The following is a 13,194-nucleotide window of genomic DNA, read 5'->3' as shown; positions in this document are numbered from 1 at the left end:
TACGTAATCTACCATTGTGTTCCTTTGTCGTCCCCGTGTGAAGAATACTATCTCTCTTGAGGTTATTTGGTAATTATTCAGATCATTAACAATTTTTTCAAGATCCCATGATCATAAATATTCTAAGCTACAAACCCTGTGGGGATTCCATACGACATGCGTTTTATATTGTTGGGTTCGTTTCCTTACGTAGAAGTAAAGAATCACTAGAATCACTGGCTGTCTTCAAGCTTTGTAATTCTTTTACTAGATAGCCAATAAATGAAACAATTGGATATCTTTTCATAGTACTGCAGGTGTGTGGCCGGCCGGTGTGGCCGAGCGGTTCTAGGCGCTTCAGTCTGGAACCGCGCGACCGCTACGGTCGCAGGTTCGAATCCTGCCTCGAGCATGGATGTGTGTGTGATGTCCTTAGGTTAGTTAGGTTTAAGTAGTTCTAAGTTCAAGGGGACTGATGAACTCAGATATTAAGTCCCATAGTGCTCAGAGCCATTGTTGCACGTGTGTGTGTATATTTATCATGTCGAAATAAAAACGTAGTAATACGGACATGTATAAAAATTGCAAAGTGGCTGAAATCAGTGTGATCAGTATAAGATGTTGATTACACAAACACTCTGCCAGCTTTCCAACAAACACCGGTGGTAAAAATGGTGTCTGTGCTTCTAACTGCTTACCTTAACTGAGGCAGATGCTTTTACGGTCCTGTCTCTTGACGTAATTGCCCAATCGTCATGCGAGCTGTTGGTAAGAATGGCAACGTGATGCGCAGATCAGTGAACATGTAATATAGTGTTAATTTACGTTCCAGGCCAATGGTTCAATGATTCATAAAATAAGAGGGAGTCCTTCGTGGATGGTTGATTCTTTGGCCGTGTTAATCATGGTTATTTACGATTTGTACAGAAACCAGATGGCAGTTATAAGAGTCGAGGGGTATGAAAGGGAATCAGTGGTTGGGAAGGGAGTGAGACAGGTTGTAGCCTATCCCCGATGTTATTCAATCTGTATATTGAGCAAGCAGTAAAGGAAATAAAAGAAAGAATCGGAGTAGGAATTAAAACCCATGGAGAAGAAATAAAAACTTTGAGGTTCGCCGATGACATTGTAATTCTGTCAGAAACAGCAAAGGACCTTAAAGAGCAGCTGAACGTAATGGACAGTGAGTTGAAAGGAGGATATAAGATGAACATCAACAAAAGCAAAACGAGGATAATGGAATGTAGTCGAAATAAATCGGGTGATGCTGAGGAAATTAGATTAGGAAATGAGACGCTTAAAGTAGTAAATTAGTTTTGCTATTTGGGGAGCAGAATAAGTGATGATGGTCGAAGTAGAGAGGATATAAAATGTAGACTGGCAATGGCAAGGAAAGCGTTTCTGAAGAAGAGAAATTTGTTAACATCAAGTATAGATTTAAGTGTCAGGAAGTCGTTTCTGAAAGAATTTGTATGGAGTGTAGCCATGCATGGAAGTGAATCGTGGACGATAAATAGTTTGGTGCTACAGAAGAATGCTGAAGATTAGATGGGTAGATCACATAACTAATGAGGAGGTATTGAATAGAATTGGGGAGAAGAGAAATTTGTGGCACAACTTAACTAGAAGAAGGGATCGCTTGGTAGGACATATTCTGAGGCATCAAGGGATCACTAATTTAGTACTGGAGGGCAGCGTGGAGGGTAAAAATCATAGAGGGAGACCAAGAGATGAATACACTAAACAGATTCAGAAGGATGTAGGTTGCAATAGGTACTGGGAGATGATGAAGCTTGCACAGGATAGAGTAGCATGGAGAGCTGCATCAAATCAGTCTCTGGACTGAAGACTGAAGACCACAACAACAATCATGATTATAAGGTACTGGGTAGAATGCTGCAGCGGACTGCAGGTCTGGTGAGTTGTTATCAAGTTATCGAAGTAAAACCTCCAAAAGTGAGTTCGCGGAATTCAGACACCTATGGCTGCAGTTATGCAAGTATTCATACATCTGAGTGTCTATACAGGGAGTGCTTAGAGGCCTGATGACGTTAATGAGATATCAAACTGGTCGTGAAAATAAAATTACTGCTGAAAACATATGGCTGTTTGGCGATTATTCTTTGGTAAATAGAGGACAGAGATGAACTACGGCTGCAGAGATGTGTGCGCGCGAATAGACAGGTAGTTTTGAGCGAATTACCGCCCAGATGAACCAAGGGGTAGCAACAGTGTCCCCACAACGACCGTTCATCCAACCGTTGCTGCACGTAGGTCTCCACAGCAGGCGCCTGTTTGGTTCACCCATGCTGATTGCTGCTCATTGGCGACGAAGGCTGGAATCTTCACTGCAGGACCGTAAACGGACGTCCACTGAGTGGCGACAGGTGGCCTTTTCACACGAATCACGATATATGCTCCTCGGACAGATGGCCGTTGGCTTGTAGGGCTTGAAACGTCTGAGAGCAAACACGCTGGAACCGGGAGGGAGCGTTATGTTGTGGGTAATGTTTTCGTGGCATTCCGTGATTGACCTCGTCATTCTGGAAGGCACAGTGGATCATGTCCTCCACTACATGCAGTTTGTTTATCCTCGGTACGATGGCATCTACCAGCAGGACAATGCAACGTGTCACACAGCTCGCAGTGTATGTGCGTTGTTTTAAGAGCCCCAGGATCCTTTTACTATACTCCCCTGGCCTAATACGCCGCATTAAAGCCCAATTGGGAAGCTGTGAGACGACGTAGATCGGGTTGTTCGCGTGATGAATTCTCATCCGAGAAACCTAGCGCCGCTGGCCATGGCATTGGAGTCGGCGTGGTACCATATCCCTGTCGGTACATTTCAGAACCTCATTGACACTCTTGCTACACGCTTCGCAGCGGTTCACAGTGCAGAAGGTGGTCACATTAATGTGCTTCTTTAGGCTGTCAGATTTTGTGTCTGCTCGCCTACTCTGTTGACATGGCGCCCAATTACTTTTTCCTCTTTCCTCGGGTGACGAAACTGTTGCGTGTGAGGCATTTCCGGAATGACAGCAAGGTCATTTTTTTGGATGAAACTTCTCTTAACAGCCAAAATACAGACTACTGCTGCCGAGATTTGCGCCAAGTCATCCATCGTTGGGAATATGGTGAAGCATTGAAGGATGAATTTACAGGGTGGTCTATTGATAGTGAGCGGGCCAAATATCTCATGCAATAAGCATCGAACGAAAAAACTACAAATAACGAAACTCGTCTAGCTTGAAGGAGGAAACCAGATGGCGCTATATGTGGCCCGCTAGATGGCGCTGCCATAGGTCACACGGATATAAACTGCGTTTTTTTAAATAGGAACCCCCATTTTTTATTACATATTCGTGTAGTACGTAAAGAAATATGAATATTTTAGTTGGACCACTTTTTTCGCTTTGTGATAGATGGCGCTGTAATAATCACAAACATATAAGTAATTGGTATCACGTAACATTCCGCCAGTGCGGATAGTATTTGCTTCGTGACATATTACCTGTGTTAAAATGGACCGTTTACCAATTGCGGAAAAGGTCGATATCGTGTTGATGTATCGCTGTTGTGATCAAAATGCCCAACCGGCGTGTGCTATGTATGCTGCTCGGTATCCTGGACGACATCATCCAAGTGTCCGGTCCCTTCGCCTGACAGTTACGTTATTTAAGGAAACAGGAAGTGTTCAGCCACATGTGAAACGTCCACCACGACGTACAACAAATGATAATGCCCAAGTAGGCGTTTTAGCTGCTGTCGCAGCTAATCCGCACATCAGTAGCAGACAAATTGCGCGAGAATCGGCAATCTCAAAAACGTCGGTGTTGGACTTTGAACGTCGTGTATAGTTCTGCCACTGGGCACAAGAGAAGTTACGGGACGATGACAGATTTTTTGCACGCGTTCTATTTAGCGACGAAGCGTCATTCACCAACAGCGGTAACGTAAACCGGCATAATATGCACTATTGGGAAACGGAAAATCCACGATGGCTACGACAAGTGGAGCATCAGCGACCTTGGCGGGTTAATGTATTGTGCGGCATCATGGGAGGAAGGATAATTGGCCCCCATTTTATCGATGGCAATGTAAATGGTGCAGTGTGTGCTGATTTCCTACGTAATGTTCTACCGATGTTACTACAAGATGTTTCACTGTATGACAGAATGGCGATGTACTTCCAACATAATGGATGTCCGGCACATAGCTCGCGTGCGGTTGAAGCGGTATTGAATAACATATTTCCTGACTGGTGGATTGGCACGCACGTTCATCGGATCTGACGTCCCCGGATTTATGTATGTGACTATTACAGCGCCATCTATCACAAAGCGAAAAATGTGGTCCACCTAAAACATTCATGTTTCTTTACGTAATATACGAATATGTAATAAAAATGGAGGTTCCTATTTTTAAAAAAACGCAGTTGATATCCGTTTCACCTATGGCCGCGCCATCTAGCGGGCTAAATATAGCGGCATCTGGTTTCCTCCATCAAGCTAGACAAGTTTCGTTCTTTGTAGTTTTTCCGTTTGACGCTTATTTCGTGAGACATTTGGCTCGGTCACGATGAATGGACGACCCTGTATAGAGGACTAACACAATCACCAGTTTTCATGGTAAGAGCTTGGTTTTTTTCGAAGTGGTAATTAAAACAAAACGACTACACCTCGCAAACACAGAGTCAGGTGTGTTAGTCGATGATGTAGCCCTATCGTAAGCACTGTCTGAAAATGGGCTCAGGTTCGTCACAGTGTAGTGGTCGGCCGGATGGTTTATTGATGGGGCAGCGGGTACGGCCGGATGCTAATTCCGCGAGCAGCGGCTCGGCCGGCAGGTACGTGGAAGGCGCCACAGGTGTCCCGCGAGCCAGTGACTCAGGCGGGCGGGTTCCGACTAGCTGCGCTTCCAGAAACTGCACTAAATGCGGACGTCGCGTGCCAGCACGGCCTTCCCAGAACCGGCCGCCCTGGCTGCCCCTCGTGGAAGAGCACGTTCGACGCCGAGCAGCGCGCTACCGGTCATTTCCATGCCGGAGCGGCGCGGCCGTCCCGCGAAAAGCTAACGCGCCAGACCAATATAGGTTTCCATCTTCCGCAGTTGGAAATATGAATGGCAGCTGTATATCGTATGTATTCGTTACTGAGATACGAATACGCCGCGACAGTCGAAGTACCATTCCAGTGCCGTCTGAAACTTGTTGTTTATTCAGCCTCACCAGATGGGGTCTTAAGGCCCTCTCTTACATCACACCAGGTACACCCACCAAAAAATATTACAAAATACAGCCAATAATAGTGATGATGATGAGGTCCCATGCTCCGAGGAGCGTAGGGGACGATGCGAGAGACCCGTACCGCTTACTAGGCAAGGTCCTACCGGAGGTGGTTTGCCATTGCCTTCCTCCGACCGTAATGTGGATGAATGATGGTGATGAAGACGACACAACAACACCCGGTCATCTCGAGGCAGGAAAAATCCCTGACCCCGCCGTGAATCGAACCCGGGACCCCGTGCGTGGGAAGCGAGAACGCTACCGCAAGACCACGAGCTGCGGACCCAGTAATAATAATAATAATAATAATAATAATAATAATAATAATAATATGAGGGACTCCGCTATACCGGTCGCAAGTCCGGGGCCTCATCTTACAAGCGATGAGGAAGGAGGAGCGGTAGGCGTAACACCTCGTAAAAAAACCGGGGTTCAGCTGGCCCGGCTGATAGCACCCTGTAAGAGCTCCTGCCTAGGGTACAGGTGAAAACTGGTAAACGGCTTCCAAGGCGGATGAAGATGGTTGATGCGATGTCAACGGCAAGGAAGGCAGAAGAACCACAAGGGTAAGGTTGGTCTCCATAGCCTGGGAAGGCAACTAATTTATGGGAGTAAACCCTGAAAACCTACCGGAGCTTCAACATCGGTAGTAACACGATTAGGCCGTAACTATCCTAATCCACCCAACAACATTTTCAATGAAAACATGGAAGACAAACATACGGATGTAATTAACCCAGGTGGTACTCAATCCACCGTTGCCTCGGACGACGTTGGTGGGCCTTTGGATTTTGGGGAGCCCACACTTCAGTCTGGAACCGCGCGACCGCTACGGTCGCAGGTTCGAATCCTGCCTCGGGCATGCATGTGTGTGATGTCCTTAGGTTAGTTAGGTTTAAGTAGTTCTAAGTTCTAGGAGGCTGATGACCTCAGATGTTAAGTGACATAGTTCTCAGAGCTATTTGAACCATTTGAGTGGGAGCATCCTGAAACCTCTAGAAACAAGATACGACATAAACAACGCAACTATTTCGTCACGCTGGACGTAAACACCTCACTCAAAATGGGCAAGTTGAAGCATCTGACAGACACTCTGAAAAATGGTTCAAATGGCTCTGAGCACTATGGGATTTAACATCTGTGGTCATCAGTCCCCTAGAACTTAGAACTACTTAAACCTAACTTACCTAAGGACAGCTCGCAACACCCACAGACACTCTGACACAACACAAGATTCTTGTCACAGCGGTACAAGAGACCAGATATACAGATGAACATGCCTTTGAATCTCAGGGCTATCGAATCTTCAGGGCCAAACTCAGACGTTGGAAGATGAAGAACGTCCCTCATCTGGTAACTGGATTCATTGCTATTAAGAAAAATCTTGATTCCGTTATCGACTTCCATTCACCTAATAGTGGAGTGTCTCTATTAAAATTTTGATGCTCCCGTAAGGTCTACACCACTGTGAATGTACATGCACCTATTAACCAGGACAACAAGAAAGACCCTGAAGGCACAGACCAATTTTGGGAAGATCTCGAGGACACTATCGGCAAGATCCCAGAGCGGAATACAGTCATATTATTGGGCGATTTTAACGCCCAGTTAGCGAAAGAGCAGAAGTATAAATATATAGTGGGAGAATACCCAGCTCACATGCGCACTAACAGAAATGGAGAACGACTTGTGGGACTCTGTAAAGCTTTTTACCTAGTAATGAAATCAACGGCCTTTAAGCATCTACCAAGAAACCAGAAGACATGGACTTCACCCAATCAACTCCTAGGAGAGTTTGAAATAGATCATGTGGTCATTTGAAGAAAGTCCTGTAGAGAAGTCCAAAATGTGAGTGTGTTAAGAGGGGCGAACCTGGGCTCAGACCACTACCTCTCAAAAATAAAGTTCCTATTTCTACCTAGGAATACAAGAAAGTCTCAAACTCCCAAACTTACCAAGTTAGACTTGGAAAAACTGAAAACCTGCAATATGCTTACAGAGAGAATGCAAACACTAAATCATGAATGCAATAACTGCGACCAACTAAGGGAAAAATTAATAAAAGCCGCAACAGAAGTCGCCCCACTAAAGAAACAGAAGAAATATGAGTGATGGACAAATACCTGCGACCAAGCGATCGCAAAGAGACAAGCAGCTTGGCTAAAATGGAGCTCGCAGAAGTCCGAAGCAAATAAGGAGAAGCTGATAGAACAGCGTCGGCTAATTGCCAAAACCAACCGGCAGGTTAAACGTCAGTGTACTCAGGACCAATTGACTCAGTTAGATGAAGATTTCAAGAAGAATAACACTAGAAACTTTTACCAAACTTTCAAGCGAGACCTTAGAAGCCATGCCCCACCCAGTTTACACTTCCGAGGACCAGATGGAAACATAGCCTATAATGACAAAGACAACTGCCGGGTATTGGCCAAATATTTTGATAATCTCCTCAACTGTGAGGCCCCTATAACCACCTTTATCTATCAGGGCAGCCCCAGACAACCAAACTCTCACCCTCCAACAGAAGAAGTGAAAAACATCATTCAGTCCCTGAAGAATAACAGAGCACCAGGAGAAGACGCTATAGTTGCAGAGCTGGAGAAGCAGGCTGGGGACAAAGCAATTAGCAAGTTGAGCGAGATCCTACGGAGGATTCGGGATACTGAGAAGTGACCAGATGACTGGACATCGGCTCTGATCCACCCCCTACACAAGAAGGGTGATTTGACTGACATCAACAATTGTAGAGGGGACTCATTGATACCAGTCGTATATAAGATATTATCTAAGGCATTATTGAACAGAGCTGAACCTCAATTGGACCCAACACTTGGATATCCTCGGGGTGGTTTTAGAAAATGACGTTCTTGTGCTGAACAGATCCTTTAACTTGAAGTCAGTATTAAGTCAAATTAAACTAGCGAATAAACAGTACTTAATTACTTTCGTTGACTTCAAGAAAGGATACGATTCAATCGACAGACATACTAAAATGAGAATTTTGCAGGAAATGGACGTGGACCAGAAAACCGATAGCCTTATCCAAAAGACGCTGAGTAACACTAGATCACGAGTAAAGTTCAGGGGAACACTTTAAGAAAGCTTTGAGATAAAGACAGGAGTTAGACAGGGAGATGGACTTTCACCTCTTCCTTTTGTATCCCGCCTGGACAGGCGGTGCGTGGGTCTGCTCATGTGAACTGCTTCTGTAATATAAGCCGAGAGTGAAGGAAGCGAGTAGGAGCAGGAGAGATGAAGCACTTTTGTACTGCATGTAACTTTAACACTTTTAACAGAGTCAAAAACACAAGTAAATATCAAATGCATGCATAACTTTGGCTAGGATGAGCACGTGGGTGTGAAGCCATAGTCCATGTCTAATCCTGTGAAGTTAGGATGACTGTTGTTTATAATCTCAAAACTAACAAATACTCGTTGTTGTACAAACTTTAACCAAACGTAACTAATACAAAGTCTCAATAGCAAGCTAGCCCACCCGGTAGTAGAAGCGATATTTCCAGGTCGTCTGCTCTTGCTGAAATGACGGCACTCCCTGAGCTCCACAGCGTCGGCTAGAGGGCGCTACGGTCGGCGTATTCTTCTCCCGTAGTGCCAACTTACGAGAGCGTGCACCTGCGTTGTGGCATCGTAACTATCGAGGCCACACTTCTCTTCAGCTGTGCACTGGACAAGGTGGTCAGAGAGTGGCGAAAAGAAATGGAAATACAAAATATACCGAGCGGTGTTTACCTGCGACACAAACGAAAGGGACTATAATCCGTTTATCATAAGAATAAACCTGATGTAAACAAACTCAAACGCGATGGTTGGTGAGAAGCCGTAGCACACGTACACTGGTGTTGTTACGCTCTTGGAAGTAGGTCCTAATTATGTATTAGATATCTTATTACTAAGATACGTTAAATGAAACTTCAAGCTATTCAAATGTATTAACAGCCATCAACGTTTTCCTTAATCACGCTTTAGTTGCGTAGTTTCTATTTCAAAAATCGTGTACAGTCGCAGCCTCTGCAGCGTTTTGCTCTGATTGTTGTGCTGTTAATGCGCAATATAAAAATGGCTGAGGCTGCTTTCTGTTACGTAGTGAAACATGCGTGTGGAACACGGTTAAAAAGTACCGAGAAATAGTCTGTTCTTAATGTTTTTCGTAAATTAACGGAGATAATCGGCTTTGAAGTTTTCCCAGAGTTGTATATAATGCAGCTGATTAAGATACCGTTATTCAACGTGTAGCACATTCGGTATCGTAATGGAATATGAACCATGCAGTTAACTCGTGCGGTGGTTAAAATTTCACTGGTATTTTTTTCTCTTTCAATTTGAAATACCTACATCACGTAATTATAAAACTTGTCACCGTTTTTTTTATGAATAATGCACGTCTTCTTGTTTCTAAATACATATTGGACGCGAAATTCCTGTTTCCATTTCAAATACAAATTCTTAATTATCGATGTGTTATGAAAGACTTCATAAAAGTGGTTTAAATTAAGAAAACATAACCATTTAATTTTTAAGGCAAAAATGAAAAACCAAGTCCTCTTTATTTGGACTATGTCCATCGTTTTATACCCACAGAGGTAGATAAGTATCGTAGAAACATGAAAAAGAATCTTTTTCACAGCATCGAGCACATCATACAAATGCTGCATTTTTACATTTGCTATTGTACCATTGCAATATGAACCCAACAGAACTGGTCTGGAGCTAAGCTGGGGATTTGGCCCGAGAAGTAACAAGGCTGTTAGGCTGCCAGACGAACTGGAACTAACGCTCGCAGCTTTTTCACACGTCACTGCCGAAAGCTGGCGGGATATAGAACGGCTCGTCATAAAAGAAGAAGAGAAAATGCGGCGCCTGGTTGGCTGCGCGGATTCTGTTGTTGATAGGCTCGTTATCAACGTAGCAGGTGACACTTCCAGAACTGAAATGTATTTCTCGGATTCGGATAAAGAAGGAGCTAAGAGATTACCAGACGACTGAATGTAAGTAATACTTACAGTGGTTGCAATATTTAACTATATAGTGAAATCTTTCAATACTCTCTTACGTTACACACAGCTTAAGCAGAAAAATTACCCTGTGGTTAAGGCAGGAATTTTTATCATTCTTTCAGGAATTTTTATCATTCTTGTATTTAATTACAATAGTACGTTAGCTAAAAACTATGTATTGCCGGTCTCGTCTACTCGTCTAAGGAGCTTGTTGTGGGAGATTTGCAGTGTATTATTTCATTCTGCCTAAAAGTTAAATGACATTCGAAGCTTTATTGCTCCTCTGCTTTGCTCTTTTTACGTGTGAACTGCAGCTGGCCACGCCACTGCAGACTAGCTTTACCAGCTGACCGACCAGTGCTGTCCAAGCTAAATGCGCCGGTAAAGCTGTTGTCTCATATTATCGCTAAGTCGATGTGCGCTAACGGACAGCACAAAACGTACCTTTATTATCGTACTTGACTGTACTCGATACAGCTTGGCTGTAGTCCCACGTGAAACGGAAATCCAATGAAGCTCCAGCAAACGCGAAAGAATACGTAGTGCAATGTTTAAATCAGGTTTTTATGACGAACAGATTATAGTAGTAGACTGTTTAGCTTTTGCAGATGATCTGGCACTTACAAGAAGCTCAGTGGAGGTAGCAGTAAAGCAACTTAATATGCTCAAACTCCAGGCTGCCAAGGTAGGACTTCAGTTGTCACTAGAAAAGACAAAATGCCTCACGAACATCAGTGATACTCCCAATGAACTGCTGCTGGAACAAGGTCAAATTGAGAAAGTTGACAGATTCAAGTGTCTAGGAGATTGGTTGGAAACTAATCTATCAGAAGGGAAGGCACTAACAACTCTGGTTAGTAAGCTACAATTAGCATATCGATTAACCAAGAACATCTATAATAACAAATGCCCATCTCGGAATTTCAAACTAAAACACTATCAAACAGTTAACCGCCCTGAGGCCCTATACGCCTCAGAATGCTTGAATCTGAACAGGAAAGGCTTGACAGGTAAACTAGAGATTCAGGAGAGGAAGATCCCGAGAAAAATTCTAGGACCGATCAAAACAGATGGTGAGTACAGAAAACAATCAAACCAGGAGCTGTACAATCATAATGAGAAAATAACATATGCAGCCAGGAAAAGACGTCTCGCTTTCTACGGACATATCACAAGGATGGACCAAACAAGACTGACCAACCGACTTCTCAACTACTGGAAGAGCAGGAAGACCGTGACACCATGGCTGACAGCACACAAAAAGACATCCAGGAACTGAACATAACTGAAAGTGACATTAGAAACCGAGCACTTCTCAGAAGGATACTAAAAGAAAAGAGGTTTCAGGACAGATCACTCCTAAAGAAGACCGGCGCCATTTGGACAAAGGAGAGAAAGGAGAGCCGGCCGTAGTGGCCGAGCGGTTCTAGGCGCTACAGTCTGGAACGACGCGACCGCTACGGTCGCAGGTTCGAATCATGCCTCGAGCATGGATGTGATGTCCTTAGGTTAGTTAGGTTTAAGTAGTTCTAAGTTCTAGGGGAGTGATGACCTCAGATGTTAAGTCCCGTAGTGCTCAGAGCCATTTGAAGAGAAAGGAGAAACATAGCCAGAGAATGCGAGATTAATGGGCAAACATCAAGAAATGTAATGTAATGTGTGTGAAATTTTATGGGACTTAACTGCTAAGGTCATCAGTCCCTAAGCTTACACACTACTTAACCTAAATTATCCTAAGGACAAACACACACACACCCATGCCCGAGGGAGGACTCGAACCTCCGCCGGGACCAGACGCACAGTCATGACTTCAGCGCCTGAGACCGCTCGGCTAATCCCACGCTGCAATCATGAAGTCCCTGTCCAGGCTGAAAAGTTGAATATCATGGTCCTTAGCTGGCCCATTCGAAAGAAGAAGAAGAATATGAGGGACATTTAATAATTAAAGAGACAAACTGTTGTAGAAATGAAAGTTTGTAAAGATGAATTTAGTATTTTCATGACTTCAGGTTGGCATCACAGGGATGAACTGAGAACAGCTGACGTATAAATGTGTTTTGTTTACAACCTAAATATTTCATTTAACAATGGTGTCTCCCGCTTCAAGTTTACACATCAGTTAAACAACTTCAGTGGCCAGTTTTTTTTTCCTTTGTGAAGGTGAAAACACGGCTAAAATCTTTTCTGGAATGATTTTATGCAATGGTGAAAGTTGTATGAAGGTAGGGGTTTTTACAGGTGGACAGAACCGTTCAAAAACGGTCGAATCGCAGTGACTAACGAGTAACATACTGGCCGGCCAGTTGAAATGTCATCTCCTATGCTTGAGGCCCACATTGACGATAATGTTCGTGAAGGGCGACGTATCACAGTTGCTCATCGCACTGTGAACTGTCGTTTTCGACCGCGAAATGTGTGGGAATCAACGCCCCAGGGAAAGGAGTGGTTTCATCTGTACCCTTTATGCCACACCCTGCGGCCCCTTTTTGCCGATTCTGAGCGGCGGTGTATCTGGAATGTTTTCCTCGGCAATGTTTTCCTGGATGCTATCGACAGGGGATCTCAAGTTGATTCCGTATTTCTAGATTTCCAGAAAGCTTTTGACACCGTTCCTCACAAGCGACTTCTAATCAAGCTGCGCGCCTACGGGGTATCGTCTCAGTTGTGCGACTGGATTCGTGATTTCCTGTCAGGAAGGTCGCAGTTCGTAGTAATAGACGGCAAATCATCGAGTAAAACTGAAGTGATATCAGGTGTTCCCCAAGGAAGCGTCCTGAGACCACTGCTGTTCCTGATCTATATAAATGACCTGGGTGACAATCTGAGCAGTTCTCTTAGGTTGTTCGCAGATGATGCTGTAATTTACCGTCTAGTAAGGTCATCCGAAGACCAGTATCAGTTGCAAAGCGATTAAGA

General features: G+C 44.2%; 1 protein-coding gene across 2 annotated transcripts in view; it reads left to right on the top strand.

Moving 5' to 3' along the window:
• LOC124804697 (tyrosine-protein phosphatase non-receptor type 9) overlaps positions 1-13,194 on the top strand; it is a 794,886-nt gene that overhangs the window by 405,723 nt on the left and 375,969 nt on the right. The gene's annotated exons all lie outside the window — the stretch shown is intronic.

This window comes from Schistocerca piceifrons, chromosome 7 (genome assembly GCF_021461385.2).
Source record: "Schistocerca piceifrons isolate TAMUIC-IGC-003096 chromosome 7, iqSchPice1.1, whole genome shotgun sequence".
Lineage (NCBI taxonomy): Eukaryota > Metazoa > Arthropoda > Insecta > Orthoptera > Acrididae > Schistocerca > Schistocerca piceifrons.
Note: the sequence above shows the minus strand (reverse complement) of the source record. Positions and strands in the feature narration are given on the sequence as shown.